Consider the following 16,425-nt stretch of genomic DNA (forward strand, 5'->3'; position numbering starts at 1 on the left):
CATCAGCAGTCATGAGTGGTAGTTCAATTCCACGTGATCGTTGATTCACTGTAATCTCCTCTTATGCACTTTGGACATGCGTTGTTGGTATCCAACTCGCTAATGACTGTTGGGTCACTAATGGCCTGGTACTCAGGGCTCTATTGTCCCTCCATCAGGTCCTAATGGTCTGGTACTTAGGGCTCTGTTGTCCCTCCGTCAGGTCCTAATGTTCTGGTAGTCAGGGCTCTATTGTCCCTCTAACCACTCCGACATCAATGCAAATGCAATACAAAATCACATCAAACACTTATCATCAAAACAGTATGTGCTTTTATAACTCACTTAACTGTGATGATCAATTTGAAGAAAGAAGTTCAAGAGCAGGTTGATACTGAGTGGAAACATGGTCATTGTGGATGTTGTTTCAAAGCCAAACACAACGAAATGGAGAGCACTTTCCATGCTGATGTATAATTCAAAACCCCCATATGCATATTAGAGCTTCTGATGACGCATAAGCCTATATATGAGCCCATGCCAAAATAAATATTTAAAATAATGATTGTGTCTTTATACAATACATAGCCTAATATCCTACCATATATTACACATGGCAGAAAAAAACCTTTTTTTTTAAGGATTTAAGATGTCTTTGGTACATAATTGTTCTAGCCTAGTTCTAGTAATCGCCTTTGAGAGTGGACTGTATTATTGTGCATACTGGATTGACTTGTTACCGTATGCTATGCTCCAAACTTTCTATCCATGAGTCTGGGAGAGAACGTATAGGCCTAGGCAATGCTTTTGGTTCATTGATTGTGCAGGGTTTCTTACAGAGTTAGCCTACAATTATAGTGAATTTGTATTTTGATGTTGAATAGCCTAGTAATAGGGCATTTAAAAATATATATTTTCATAATTAATAGGCTGACACATTACCTTTAGCTACAGAACATGTCACCAATGTGCGTTTCCAACTCCTCTCTCTCCTTCATGACTTTCTGGATCGCGCAGAGGGTGGGACTGTCAACAATTTAATGAAATATGTTTTGTTGTGAAAACATGTTACTATCGATGTTCCCGAAAATATTTGACTTTGTTTCCCAAATGAAGTACTGGGTAGCTTCAGGAACAGGGTTGGAGAGCCCATGGCATACAGAGTTTGGAGGGAATATCACCTGTCACCCAGCGAGAGGCTGCATGCACCTCAAACTGTGGTTGATGCATGGGGTGAAATAATCAAATCAAAGTTTATTGGTCACGTACCCAGATTTGCAGATGTTATCGCAGGTGCAGGGAAATGCTTGTATTTCTAGCTCCCAACAGTGCAGTAATACCTAGCGATAATAATAATTTAAAAAAAACTCTGAACACATTAAAAAAATTGTCAATAATTATTCTTGCAAGCCCAGAGATTTCTATATACAATCCAGTGAGAAAGCAGAGTTTTGATGGTTGCCAATAATAAGAGGAGGATTCCAGCTGCTACTCTATTCTACAGTTTTATAGCCTAAAACTGGACAAGCCTACCCAAACTGAGGGAAAGTGGCCTTAATTCTAGTACATATGAATGATATGCTTCTTTTCCCCTCTTCATGTTCCTGCCCATTTGATAATGGGCCATTCTAAATCAAAACTAATTTTACATAATAGCAAAGACAAGATTAAATTGAGAATAGTCTTTTTTTCAAATAATCGTAGCCTATAATCGCATCATGCAGTCACAATATATGTTTTGATTTCGAATACATTCTAAGGTTTGTATCATTCACAACTAAAGAAGGCAAATCTTATATAGACAGGTATGTGCCTTTCCAAATCATGTTGAATCAATTGAATTTACCACAGGTGGACTCCAATCAAGTTGTAGAAACATCTCAAGGATGATCAATGGAAACAGGATGCACCTGAGCTCAATTTCTAGTGTCATAGCAAAGGGTCTGAATACTTATGTAAATAAGGTATATCGTTTTTATATTTTATACATTTGCAAACATTCTAAAAACCTGTTTTTGCTTTGTCATTGTGGGGTATTGTGTGTAGATTGATTGGGATTTTAATTTATTTAATCAATTTTAGAATAAGGCTGTAACGTAACAAAATGGAGAAAAAGACAATGGGTCTGAATTCTTTCCGAATGCACTGTATAAGCATACCTTGTCTGCTAAATGACCTAGCCTACAGCCTATAGCATGGCGCATAGCCAGATTGTAAGGGTTTTCCTCTGGTGAAGGAGAAGCGGACCAAAATGCAGCGTGGTGGTTATTCATGTTCTTTAATTAAGGAACTCCACATGAAATAACTAACAAAACAATAAATGTGTGAAAACCTAAACAGTCCTATCTGGTGAAAACACAGAGACAGGAACAATCACCCACAAACACACAGTGAAACCAAGGCTACCTAAATATGGTTCCCAATCAGAGACAATGACTAACACCTGCCTCTGATTGAGAACCATATCAGGCCAGACATAGAAATAGACAAACAAGACATCCAACATAGAATGCCCACTCAGATCACACCCTGACCAACCAAAACATAGAAACATACAAAGCAAACTATGGTCAGGGTGTGACAGTACACCCCCCCCCCAAGGTGCGGACTCTGGCCGCAAAACCTGAACCTATCGGGGAGGGTCTGGGTGGGCATCTGTCCGTGGTGGCGGCTCTGGTGCTGGACGTGGCCCCCACTTCACCGTAGTCTTAGTCCCCCACCTTGTCCGCTTCCGTGGCCTCCTAGCCACGGCGACCCTACTAAATGACACTGGACTGAGGGGCAGCTCGGGACAGAGGGGCAGAGGGGCTCTTCAGGGACAGAGGGGCAGACTCCGGGACAGAGGCGGGGCCCTTCAGACTCAGGCGGGAGACCCGGGCAGCAGCGCCGGACAGGCGGGAGACTCCGGCAGCACAGGAGAGGAGGAAGGCTCTGGCAGATCCTGGCTGGCTGGCGGATCTGGAAGATCCTGGCTGACTGCGGATCTGGGATCTGGAAGATCCTGGCTGATCCTGGCTGACTGGCGGATCTGGAAGACTGGCGGATCTGGCTGACTGGCGGATCTGGAAGAGTCTGGCTGACTGGCGGATCTGGAAGAGTCTGGCTGACCGGCGGATCCTGGCAGACTGACGGCTCTGGCTGCTCCATGCTGCTCTCTGGCTGCTCCATGCTGACTGGCAGCTCTGGCTGCTCCATGCTGACTGGAGGCTCTGGCTACTCCATGCAGACTGGCAGCTCTGGCAGCTTCTTGCAGACTGGCATTCTGGCCGCTTCTTGCAGACTGGCAGCTCTGGCTGCTTCATGCAGACTGGCAGCTCTGGCAGCTCCTTGCAGACTGGCATCTCCTTGCAGACTGGCAGCTCCTTGCAGACTGGCTGCTCCATGCAGACTGGCAGCTCTGGCTGCTCCATGCAGACTGGCAGCTCTGGCTGCTCCATGCAGACTGGCAGCACCATGCAGACTGGCAGCTCTGGCTGCTCTGAACAGGCAGGAGACTCCAGCAGCGCTGTAGAGGAGGAAGGCTCTGACAGCGCTAAACAGGCGGGAGACTCCGGCAGCGCAGGAGAGGAGGAAGGCTCTGGCAGCGCTGGAGAGGCGGGAGACTCCGGCAGCGCAAGAGAGGAGGAAGGCTCTGGCAGCGCTGGAGAGGCGGGAGACTCTGGCAGCGCAAGAGAGGAGGAAGGCTCTGGCAGCGCTGGAGAGGCGAGGCGCACTGTAGGCCTGATGCGTGGTGCTGGCACTGGTGGTACTGGGCCGAGGACACGCACAGGAAGCCTGGTGCGGGGAGCTGCCACCGGAGAACTGGTGCGTGGAGGTGGTACTGGATAGGCCGGACCGTGAAGGCGCACTGGAGCTCTTGAGCACTGAGCCTGCCCAACCTTATCTGGTTGAATACTCCCGGTCGCTCTGCCAGTGCGGCAAGGTGGAATAGCCCGCACTGGGCTATGCAGGCGAACCGGGGACACAGTGCGCAAGGCTGGTGCCATGTAAGCCGGCCCAAGGAGACGCACTGGGGACCAGATGCGTAGAGCCGGCTTCATGGCATTTGGCTCGACGCTCAATCTAGCCCGGCTGATATGCGGAGCTGGTATATACCACACCGGGCTATGCACCCGCACTGGGGACACTGTTCGCACCTCAGCATAACACTGTGCCTGCCCGGTCTCTCCAGCCCCCCGGCAACCACAGGAAGTTGGCGTAGGTCTCCTACCTAGGGTCGCCATACTCCCTGTGAGCCCCCTCCCAATACATTTTTGGGGCTGACTCCTGGGCTTCCTTGCCAACGTGTTCCCTCATAACTCCGGCTCCTCTCTCCGGCAGCCTCTGCTCTCCTAAGTGCCTCCACCTGTTCCCATGGGAGGCGATCTCTTCCAGCCAGTATTTCCTCCCATGTGTAGCAACCCTTGCCATCCAAAACATCCTCCCATGTCCATTCCTCATTGCGACGCTGTTGCTGTTGCCTGTTACCACGCCGCTTGGTCCTGTTGTGGTGGGTGATTCTGTAAGGGTTTTCCTCTGGTGAAGGAGAAGCGGACCAAAATGCAGCGTGGTGGTTATTCATGTTCTTTAATTAAGGAACTCGACATGAAATAACTAACAAAACAATAAATGTGTGAAAACCTAAACAGTCCTATCTGGTGAAAACACAGAGACAGGAACAAACACACAGTGAAACCCAGGCTACCTAAATATGGTTCCCAATCAGAGACAATGACTAACACCTGCCTCTGATTGAGAACCATATCAGGCCAGACATAGAAACAGACAAACAAGACATCCAACATAGAATGCCCACTCAGATCACACCCTGACCAACCAAAACATAGAAACATACAAAGCAAACTCTGGTCAGTGTGTGACACAGATAACATACAGTAGGCCAACTCATATTTGGTTCTACTGAAATACATTTTATTCATATCATAATGTTTATTTAGTCCTGCCTAAATAAAATAATGGATTTATTGTGATGGTCTGTATTAAATGGATTTACTTGACTTTTATAATGTTGATGTTCCAAAGGCACACATCAGCGGCTTGTATGTGTGGAGGCCTGGAGATGTTAAACGTGTTTATGTTAATTAACAGTCAATTACCGCGAGACTGGCAGTCATTTGCATGACAATAACCGGTGGACAAACTGTCATTACCGCCACAGCCCTAGGGATGGGTTACTGGGGGTGTGCTACTTTTATTTTCTGTCAAATAAATGAACCATTTTTGCAAAGATTAGACTTTTTTTTTTTGCATATTTCCTGAAAATGTGTTCTGATTGGAGCTCTGAATTTGCTATGCTGCAACTTGGATTAAATATGACAATGTTTACCTTTCCGTCCATTGTATAGCCTACTACTGAATATGGTCAATGTCTGCTCAGATATGTCACCGTCAAATGAAGAAGCACAAGGGGTTTTGGCGGCTGAACGGGTCAAATAATTTGGCCGCTGGACATTTCATGAGCCGGACTTTGCCCATTTTTGATCAGACATACGGGGATGAATAGAAAAATATCTATAATTCACATTTCATGTGAGGATATCTATTGAAATTAAAATGTGTAAATTATCAGGTAATACAGATATGATACATTTCTGAAAATATATGGATTCGTTCAAGCATAAGTGTAAAGACTTAGATATGTCAGCATGTTCACACATGCCCTTTCTGGAGTTAGAATATTCAACAAATATGTAAGTGGGTGCACACACATCGGGTGCGTGTCCTGACCATATCTCGTCCCAGATATCTCCCTGGACTCATACAGTAGCAGGAAGATTTCAGAGGTACATGTAGAAACTCCCATTATGCAGCATAATACCCTATGACATTAAGGACATGCGTATCTGGAGCATATCTACTCCAAATGTCAAATATCCGGGAAATATATAGATAAATATATCCCCTGATATTTAGCCTTTTCACCCAGTGTAGGTGCACAGGTCGAGAGACAAGTTGAAGTAATCAAGGTGACAGACAGTGACACGTTCAAAACAGCCTTGCACACACTTGCCTGCATCGAGCTGATCTGGGATGTAATCATTTGTCCAAACAGTTGCAAAACGTTCAATTTTGCAACAAAAACAAGAGTTTCTATCGGACAAATTCACAAATTCCCTCATGTTCTGTTTGCTTCTGTTTAAGAAAGGTTTTGCAACAGAATCGACAGAATGAATACACCCCTGATCACCCGTGCACACAGTTTACTTTCAAAGCAGCCACATACAGCATCATCACTTTGCTCGTTGTATAATTTCTTCTTGCGTCTATGACCCATTATGCAATAAAACATTAATGAAACATTGAACGTTTCATTAACTGTGAGGCGTTTTCATCCTGGGTATCTTGCACCTGCCTGCTCTTGTATAGATGTGTGTGTGACAGTACGTGAAATCATGGACAGAATGAGTGAGAATTGAACCCAACCCACCTGTTACTACCCAATGCCTGTAAAAACATATCAATACCTGCCCACCTATGTGTCATGCTCTTAGACACTGTATCTGCTGACCTCTTGTTGACCTCTGGTGACCCCCTCTGACCTGTCTGACCGTCCACTTCCTGTCTCGGCATGTGTTCCCACCCTCCGGGCTGTAGTTAGTTGACGGAGCTGTCAGCGCAGGTGTCAGCCTAAGTGGCCTGTGAAAGATGTTGATGGCTGTATGGTTTAGTGGAGGCCAGGCACTCTGTGGGGCCACGGATTGGAACTCCACACCTCTACTCTTTCGTCCCGTTCAGTGCTCTCTCTCTCTCTGTCTCTCTCTCTCTCTCTCTCTCTCTTTTCCATTCTCTCACTTTCATTCTCACCCTCTTTCTCTCTCTATCCCCCTCCCCCTCTCTCTTCCTCTCTGTCTTTGTCCCTCTCTCCCTCTCTGTCTGTTCCTCCCTCTCTCTCTCTGTCTTTCTCTCTCTGTCTCTCTCGTTCTCTCTCTCTGACTGACCAGAGCATGTGGCTCATCTCACCCCATGTCAACGCTCAACGCTCACTCTCATAAAACAAAAGGATACAAGAGACTGCAAAAACAGGAGAGGAATGTGGCATGTCCTTAGTGGCTACCTCTGCTTTCCTCTACCTTTCTCTTTCTCCTGCCATTTGTTTTTACTACCCCTACACTACCCTCCTTGATGAGTTGAAATTTTGCCATCAAAGCAGTCTCGGTGTGTGGGTGTGGGTGGGTGCGTGCGTGCGTGGCTGGGTGCCTGCCTTAGTGTGTGTGTGTCAGCGTGCGTGTCTCAGTGTGTGTCTCTTGACCACAGAGAGAGAACATCTGCTTGACAACAGCGGAGAGAGACAAAAACAGGGGGAATTCTAACAGGGCCACAAACAAAAAGCCCAGACAAAGATCCAGAGGAGATCCAGAACTCTGTTAATCCACTGATGCAGCCAGTTAGCAGGGTCTGAATGGATAGAATGGATAAGCAAACCCCTCTCCAAACAAATCCTAAAGGAGACTAAAGCACTTGACTGCGGAGTCACTTCCAGTCCTTCCTTGGGTGGCATTGGCCGAGCTCTTTACTCAGCCTTTGTACCAATCACAAATCAATGCAGCTGCTTCAATAGAGAGATTAGGCTTCAGAAACGGTGGGGGGATTCTACCTGAAGCACACCGTCTTTATTGATATCCACCTGGATAACATGTTGGCATTGCGTTAGACACACACCAAAAACAGAAGAGAGCGACATTCCAGTCACCCTGATAAAGTAGAGCTGTCTTCTTGATCTCTTCGTTTAGAGATGAGGGGCCCAGAGAACGGGATTGGGGAAAATTAGTTCACAGCATTGTTCACAGCATCGTTCACAGCATTGTTTTAGACATTTAGGAGGCACTCTTGTCCAGAGTGACTTACAGTTCGTGCATTCATCTTAAAATATCACAGTCGTAGTAAGTAAAACATTTCCCTCAACAACGAAGTTCAAATAAAATGAAATTGTATTTGTCACATGCTTCGTAAACAACAGGTGTAGACTAACGATGAAATGCTTACTTACGGGCCCTTTCCAACAATGCAGAGAGAAAAAAAGTAAAATAATAACACAAGTAAAAAATGCACAATGCGTGACGATAACTTGGCTTTATACACCGGGTACTAGTACCGAGTCGATGTGCAGGGGTACGAGGTAATTGAGGTTGATATGTACACATAGAGAGACATGAAGTGACTAGGCAACAGGATACATAATAGATAGTAAACAGCAACGTATGTGATGAGTCTAAAGGGTTAGTGCAAAAAGGGTCATTGCAGATAGTTAACCAATAGCTACCCGGACTACTTAACTAACTATTTAGCCGTCTGATGTCTTGGGGGGTAGAAGCTGTTAAGGGCCCTGTGGTTCCAGACTTGGTATGTTGGTACCGCGTACCATGTGGTAGCAGAGAGAACATTGTATGACTTGGTGGCTGGAGCTTTGGATAAACTTTTTAGGGCTTTCCTCTGACACCGCCTGGTATAGAGGTCCTGGGTGGCAGGGAGTCACCTTGTCCTAGAGAGATTTACATGATTATCAAAACATCACGCCAGGGTAAGCCTACACGGAACTTCTGAAAAACCCTATGGGAAAAATGAATGGCGGAAAAGCGATTAGAACCATTTCCCTGTTTGACCGCTAGGTTTTATGGGTAATTTGACTGATACTGTGGTACTCTATGGTGCAGCTGTAGAACTTTTTGAGGATCAAAGGGCCCATTGGTGTGTGTGGACAATGATAGTACCTTAGTGATGTGAACACCAAAGGACCTTGATGCTCTCGACCTGTGTTCCTTGTAGTCCACGATCAGCTCTTTTGTCTTACCGACGTTGAGGGAGAGGTTGTTGTCCTGGCACTACACTGCTAGGTCTTTGACCTCCTCCCTGTAGGCCAGGGTTCCCCAACCTGCGGCCCTGAAAAGAGTTGTAAAGTACAGAGAGTTGCTTTATAACCAATAATGCTTTGCCAAGTGCTCAGATTTCAAAGACATTTCTAAATAATAGAAGACGTTTTAAAAAGGGAGCTGGCACAATGGAGGGACTTAAAGTCTAGATGTCCCCCTCACCATTTATCTTATCCCATTTCCTGACTCTTGAAGTTGTGGGATCTATTAGTGCCCGTTGCCTATTGGAGATCTTTGTGTTCGCACTTTATATTCACTTTGTAAATAAATGCGTTTTGACAACTTCACGATACATCACCCTTCCCTCCTTCCCTCTCCCACTCCTTGCATTCCTTCCAGGTGAAGTGAACCTGGTCTTACTGTTCAATTAAGCTCCTCTTCCTCCTTCTCTCCTCCTCCTGCGATGGATTGGGGGCATTAACTTTCGAATGTAAGCTTAGCTCGCTGACCTGTTTTGGTTGGAGGACCTGAGGCATCGCGGTAGGTAGCCTGGTGGTTAGAGCGTTGGGCCAGTAACCCGAATGTAACTGAAACCCCGAGCTGACATGGTAAAAATCTGAGGTTCTGCCCCTGAACAAGGCCATTAACCCACTGTTCCCTGATAGGCCGTCATTATAAATAAGAATTTGTTCTTAACTGACTTGCCTAGTTAAATAAAAATATATAAATCAAATCGCCGGCCCAGATAAACTGATCACTGTGGGGAAGAACACTATGGTATGAACATTGTGTGGACAAAAAGATTTGTTCCCAAAACACAAAAACTGTCCAGATGTGCGGATGATTCCATAATGTTTCATTCAGGATGCAAAACACACCCAACTGATATTGCAAGAACGTTCCCAGAACACATTTAATCTGTTCTTTAAAGGTTCCCAGAATATTTCTTTAGGTTGTGTGAACATTGTGGGATTATGACAAGAGATTGGTTCCTAAAACACTCAAACTGACTTTCAGATTTGATTGTATCAGGGTGCCAAAAGCATTCCTTTGATGAATGTTGACAGAACAGCCTTTCTGAGTTGTTTGTATAAGTCAGATACTCCGGCCAACATCAAACATGTAACTATGTTCGCGGCATTGGCCTTCCATGGATGTTTATATGACAAGTTGTTGACTCCGGTTCATGTCTTGTACAGTGTTCACTCTCACACGCTACAGCTAGCTACGCTAAAGAGGTTGGTAGCTAGCTCGAAAGTCATTTGGCTAAAAACAATGTATTACCGTGCTGATCTTCGCTGATGGGGCGTCATCATGTCAGATTTGCCTTCTCTTGTAAAAAAATCTAATACGCCAGTGACGAGTGCATGAGGATTAACATACGCGACACTGTGACGTCTTTTGCGTGAGACTAATCGTTTAGTACGGCCATTTGTAACCCCACCCACCTGGACTACTTGGTTCGAGAGGTCAGTACCAGGTATCAAACGAGGCTGAATATCTCACTTGGTTCCAGGAATCAAGTGGAAATGAAATAGGGACTGTGATATTCACGGCACGGCCCCGCAGTGGAAAAGTGTTCTGGGAACATTCTTGTAACATCAGTTGAATGTCTTTTGAGTCTTAAAATAAACATTGTAGAATCGGGACAGTTAGGGACTAATGTCAAATGAAAACGAATGATAAGTTCAGGTAGTGCCTCCCTGTTTGTGTCCGTCTTCTTCCGTTTGGTGCATAATGAATGCAACCCTGTTCTTGCGTAAGTCGATGCCTCGTTCAAAAACGGTAAACTAGATGGGTTGGGTTTGAGCATTCAGCCATATCCCAGTTACACAGGCTAAAACACTGTTCTTCAGATCCAGATTGTGTAATTGTGTGAACACATGAGCTCCCAGTCACCCACACAGGGAATTTACAGGTATGATGACTCTGAAAAGTCAGTAGACTACTGGGGAATTCCAATTATACTGAACAAAAATATAAACGCAACATGTAAAGGGTTGGTCCCGTGTTTCATGAGCTGAAATAAAAGACCCCAGAAATGTTCTATACACACAAAAAGCTTATTTCTCTCTACGTTTGTGCACACATGTATCCTGTTGCCTAGTTACTTTATCCCTATCTATATGTACATATCTATCTCCATTACCTCGTACCCCTGCACATCGACTCGGAACTGGTACCCGGTGTATAATGCCCAGGACCTCCACTTCACCTGCGGGATCATCTGAGACCAGCCACCCGGACAGCTGATATAACTGAGGAGTATATCTGTCTGAAATAAGAAACCTTTTGTGGCGAAAAACTCCTTCTGGTAAGCTCGGCCTGCTCCCCAGTGGGTGGGCCTATGCCCTCCCAGGTTCACTCTAGTCATGTGAAATCCATCGATGATTTATTTATTATTTATTCCAATTGACTGATTTCCTTATATGAACTGTAACTCAGTAAAATCGTTGAATCTGTTGCATGTTGAGTTTTTTTTTTTTGTTCCAGAGGAATAGGACTTTCCATGCAGTCGACGTCATCAGTCTGATTGATTTGATTCCTCAAGTACAAAGTCTTGAGAATAGTAAACTAAGTTTGAGCAGTACTTTCTTGGAGTTTATAAGACAGCTGTCAGTCACTCAGTTTATTTAATGGTGTCTTTGTGTTTGTTGTTCCAGGAGCGTTGGAGCGAGTCAGGATTGGTGGTTGGTCATGGGTGTGGCTCATCTCAGGTAAGACTTAACTCTTAGCTCTTGTGGTTTACGTTGTAGATTTGAGGTGCTGCTTTCACATGCGAAGGCGACTGTTTTCAATGAAGACATTGTAGCACAGCAAGATCTTGGGCTTTTTGGGTGATGCATGTGTTGTGCTGTATGGAAGAAGTGTAAGAAAGATTCCCTGTATCTGCGGATTCTCTCTGGCAATTTGATGAGCATCTGAGAAATAGAATATCCTTAAACACCAGACTTTAGTAGTATACGAGAGGTGTAGATGATACAGGATAGAATAAAGTATTGCGTAGTGTTTGTGTGTGTGTGTGTGTGTGTGTGTGTGTGTGTGTGTGTGTGTGTGTGTGTGTGTGTGTGTGTGTGTGTGTGTGTGTGTGTGTGTGTGTGTGTGTGTGTGTGTGTGTGTGTGTGTGCGTGTGTTTTTGTGTGCACGTACTCTAGTGCACGTGTGTCATTCTACTTCCCAGAGTATACACTGAGTATTCAGTATTCTTAGATACCACCTCGTATCGTTGACTATAGATTGGGGAAGGCTGTTTCTGCACTGTTGTTTTGATTGAAACCAGTCTCTCCTGCTTGTCTGTCTTGCGCTTAGGAATGAGGTTCAAGAGCTTTCGTATAGATCTTTATATCTGTGATCACTTATGGTGGTTTCAAACTAAAATCTAGCATGATTCTCGTCTTCTTTCTACATGGATGGAAAGTTCTGTTCATGTGCAACGTTGTTGGAAATAACAATGAGTGTGTCTATAAGAAATGAAACTGTCTGTATTTTCGATTGTCACTTTACATCATGCGCGAGTGTTAGTAGATAACTATTTCATATTTCCACGAAGCCAACTTGTTCACGAGTCGATAGTGGCTGTCGGCAGATTCTTTTAGTATACACAGTTAATGAATCAAGAAAGGAATTTCAACACAATCTATATACCCGCTGAGATCTAATTCTTGACTCTGCCAAATCATCACAGAACATTTCAGATACTCCACAGTCGATGGTCAATTGATCAATGACAGTAGTCCGATTCGCCAACCGGTGTATTTTTTCATGTCTTCATGGAGGCTGGATTGCATGGGAGCCAGTGCCCACTTTGAAGGTAAAGGTCATATGATAATCTATTAGTGGTCACATATGTTGTTGTCATTTTCACTATCATAAATGATCTGATACCAGCACTGTGTCTTTCTTTCTAAACCACCGAAACTCCACAGGCTTTATTTCCTGTAAATGGCGGTCAGGTGATTTCTGTCCCATCCGCTGCTCTCATGTCTCTTTTTTTTTAAACATTTGATGTTATACAGCAGTTATACAGTCTTTTTCAATACATCAAGGACCATCCACTTTAAATAGAAGTGTCCTGAAATAATTTGTCGCTAAATCATTCGCCCGGGTATCAAGCTGATAGGCCTAAGTAAACATTTGCCGCTTGTCTTTGGGTCATAACATGACAAACAGACACATTCCTAGTATCACACCATTGCCTGAGTCTCTTGGCGAGGAACCGGATTTGTCTTGGACACTAAGATAAGGGGTCTATGGATGGAGGCATAGGACAGACACCCAGTGTGTCAGGTCATCCCTCAGTGAAGTGGTTCTGCTCAGAGTGACTCGACACTTTGGACATGTGCTAGCACACTTGTGCTCAGATACGTTTCGTTTTTGGATTAGTCTCTGCAGCAGCTGCCTCCCCACAGCTGACTGACCTGGGCTCTAGAACAGAGGTTGAGCTCAGGGTGCTGTACCCCCCCCCCCCTATCTATTCCACACCAGCCACTCTGGGCAGTCTCTACTGGGTGATTCCTCACAAAACTAGAACAAAAAAAGCTCAGGATTTGGGGGGATTTTCACAAGATGTAATCCATAGAAGGGTCCTTTGGAGAAAGAATTGTTGACATATAATTTACATTTGCATTTTAAAGCAATTGAGGACTAATGAATTGAAGTTGGAAGATTTGTGCCATTTTGGACATACCCAAGCCTCCTCTAAGACACCATAATGCTTCATCTGTAGATGCTACGGAGCAAAAAATGTCTGTCAAAGGAAGCCGTGAAGAGTTGTGATATAAGTAGTATTTTGATTTCAATAACAATTGTCTTACATTCATTGATGAATATTGAAACGTATAAACATGAATATTGAAAATATACCCATTTTTGTTTGCCTTTTTTTTATATATACAGTATAATGTTCTATATTTTTGAAAATAATTTTCTCTGGTCCACTGTGCCAGACTGTCTCCCTTCCTGTCTATCTTTCTCTGGTTATCTCAGTCCTGACTCTGGGATCCAGTGCTAAAGTCAGAGTTCCAGAAAAGATCAGGATGAACGGCACCAAGAAAAGGCTCCTCTGTTAGCTGCTCGTCGCGAGCTACACTCTTGTACCACGTCATCAATGACAGACAGTCTGCCAGGTTAGCCCCCGGTTTGTCTGTAGCTCGGTGGCTAAATAAAGGAAACATCTGCTCCTCTGCAGCCCTGCTGGCTGCACTAGATCCAGACAGACAGGGAGGAGGAAGAGTAGCTCGTTGTGCACGTCAGTCGGGTCTGGAGCAACTGCTTCCGTCTGCCCCTCATCCCACCTCAGCCACCACCAACCCCTCAGTCCCTCAGCCACCACCAACCCCTCAGTCCCTCAGCCACCACCAACCCCTCAGTCCCTCAGCCACCACCAACCCCTCAGTCCCTCCAACCCCTCAGTCCCTCAGCCACCACCAACTCCTCAGTCGCTCATCCACCACCAACCCCTCAGTCCCTCAACCACCACCAACCCCTCAGTCCCTCAACCACCACCAACCCCTCAGTCCCTCAGCCACCACCAACCCCTCAGTCCCTCAGCCACCACCAACCCCTCAGTCCCTCCGCCAACCCCTCAGTCCCTCAGCCACCACCAACCCCTCAGTCCCCAACCCCTCAGGCACCACCAACCCCTCAGTCCCTCAGCCACCACCAACCCCTCAGTCCCTCAGCCACCACCAACCCCTCAGTCCCTCAGCCACCACCAACCCATCAGTCCCTCCGCCACCACCAACCCCTCAGTCCCTCAGCCACCACCAACCCCTCAGTCCCTCCGCCACCACCATAACAGCTGCCGCCCCTGGATCAGTGTAGCGACAACCATCTCTCTCTCTCTCTCTCTCTCTCTCTCTCTCTCTCTCTCTCTCTCTCTCAGCAAAGACATGCTTCTGCACATGCATACAGCAGTTTAACCCTAACCCAAGACGTGGCGCTCACTCAGCTGTGCGCGCTTACAAGTGAGTGCGGGTTTTCGCTGTGTGTCTTGACATGGTTAGGTGGGCTGAACATCGGTTCTCACAATGGAAATCCCCCATTCAATGAGTGTGAGGAGAGAATGAGAGCAGAATGGGGTGATACTCATCCCATTGTAGTCGGTCCACCTTGGACAGGGAGCTACGACACAGGGAGACTGGCAGAGGGGGAAGAGCTCACAGATTTGAACCGGATAATAGAACATGTCTGGTCGTCTGCAGCAGCAGAATGTCCCTTGGACCTACAGCTGAATTGAGATCAGTTTTGTGTCGTAGTAGAAACGTCTCTTCATTCCTGAGTCAATAGACTCAAAGACAGTTCAGCAAGCTTTCAGGAGGCTAATTGCATGTTAAACGTAGAGCCGTAACTCAAACCTGTCAAGATGTGACTTCAGGTAGATCCCTAACCATAGCGAGGGCTATTTTTCTCACAGATCCTTGTCCTAGATATCTGTAACAAATCATTGCTAATAAGCACGTGTAGCTCGTGAATGTGACTAACATGTCTTCTGGGTGATGCACTACATCTAGGCCACTGGGCTGTTCTATACATTACATCCTGGGGGTATGGAGATATGGAGCACAGAGGCTGCGACTGTGAGAATAATACCCAGGGAGGAGGTCACGATCCTGGGAAGGAGTGGCTGTAAAACAGGCCTGTCTTGGAGCTATTGGGTCCTATCCTGTCCACTCGCCCGGGTGGACACAGAAATAAACTAGTGTGGGCTAGTACTCTCTCTGTCTCTCACAGCCTTTAAAATAATAACCCCATCAACTGAAAGGGAAAAGCAAGATCTGTTCTTCCCAGAGATTGTGGTGGGAAGAATCAATGACTTCCTCCTTCTTTCTCCAGGGACGGGGGACAGAGTCGTTGTTCCCTGAGGTCCCATAGTATTAATAGTGCCTCTGATAAGCCAGTGGTGTCACAGCATCTTGAGTTGTTGTGAGAACCTCTTGATATAGAATCAAAGAGATCTTAGGGAATACATTTCCCTGCCTCCTTCCTTCATTTGTTCAGCCCGGTGAGCTGTTCACCATGTCACTCGCACGATACTATGTCTGCGTCAGAGTTGACAATGCGTGACAGACACATGAGTGGTATATCAGGGACAACCTGACACTGGGTATTCTGTTGGGCTGTGACAGATTGAGCCCCAGAGCTCTGGGACCGTTTTAGCCACTTGGTGACATGCTCGGAAGCCAGGGTAGGGTGAGGAACCTGTCTCCGACATTGCTTTGCATCTACCTTTGTCACATACACAGGTCACAAAAGAATAGTTACTGGCTTTCTGCTGTGCAAATGACATATTGGCCCTGAATGCACAGGAAATACTGTAACAATCAATCAATCAAATGTATTTCTAAAGCCCTTCTTACATCAGCTGATGTCACAAAGTGCTGTACAGAAACCCGGCCTAAAACCCCGAACAGCAAGCAATGCAGGTGTAGAAGCACGGTGGCTAGGAAACACTCCCAAGGAAGGCAGAAACCTAGGAAGAAACCTAGAGAGGAACCAGACTCTGAGGGGGACCAGTCCTCTTCTGGCTGAACCGACCACTCATCATGTGAGTTGACTCGGTTCAATATCCTATTCACAACAACACACTAGTCGGATAATAATGCTTGCTGAAAGCTGTCAGAGGGAGTGGAGAACGATT

General features: G+C 45.7%; 1 protein-coding gene across 2 annotated transcripts in view; it reads left to right on the top strand.

Annotated features, from left to right (window-relative positions):
- The window catches only part of LOC135524184 (G1/S-specific cyclin-D2), a 208,996-nt gene that overhangs the window by 118,695 nt on the left and 73,876 nt on the right, over positions 1-16,425 (top strand). For both annotated transcript variants that reach the window (XM_064951489.1, XM_064951490.1), the window contains exon 3: positions 11,450-11,503. The gene's annotated coding sequence lies outside the window, so the exon portion shown is untranslated. The remainder of the gene's footprint in view (positions 1-11,449; positions 11,504-16,425) is intronic.

This window comes from Oncorhynchus masou, chromosome 31 (genome assembly GCF_036934945.1).
Source record: "Oncorhynchus masou masou isolate Uvic2021 chromosome 31, UVic_Omas_1.1, whole genome shotgun sequence".
Lineage (NCBI taxonomy): Eukaryota > Metazoa > Chordata > Actinopteri > Salmoniformes > Salmonidae > Oncorhynchus > Oncorhynchus masou.